The sequence below is a fragment of the Octopus bimaculoides genome, chromosome 25, assembly GCF_001194135.2.
Source record: "Octopus bimaculoides isolate UCB-OBI-ISO-001 chromosome 25, ASM119413v2, whole genome shotgun sequence".
NCBI lineage: Eukaryota > Metazoa > Mollusca > Cephalopoda > Octopoda > Octopodidae > Octopus > Octopus bimaculoides.
In genome coordinates, this window is record NC_069005.1 from 4,856,501 (window position 1) to 4,857,119 (window position 619).

The following is a 619-nucleotide window of genomic DNA, read 5'->3' on the forward strand; positions in this document are numbered from 1 at the left end:
ATATAGACATATATGTGTGTCTATATATATATATATATATATATATGATCCATACAGACTTCATACATACAGACCCGTGGTGAGTTCACCTTAACTTACCTCTCCAGCTGTGTACACACACACACACACACACACACATATATATATATGTGTGTGAGTATATATGTATATATATAATATATCATATGTACATATAAATGTGTGTGTATGTCTGTGCATATATATATATATATATATATATATATATATACATATGTAAGCATATATATGTTTACATATATATGAATTCACTCCAAAACACCCCACCAACTCTTTCAGTGTTCTCCTCGTGATTCACATCCACCACACCCACCGACACACGTAGCCAGAGAAACACTGGTACCCACAGATACTACCAAGCTTTTCAATATTTTGTCGTCTGTGTATATACGCATATATATATATACACATACGTTAAGAAAAACACGATATATAATGCGTATATGTATATATATGTATATGTGTGTGAGTGTCTACGTAAGAATGTTTGTGTGTGTATGTGTGTGTATGTGTATTTCTGTGTGCGTGTGTATGTATGTGTATGTGTGCGTGTGTGTATGTGTGTGTCTGTGGGTGTGTG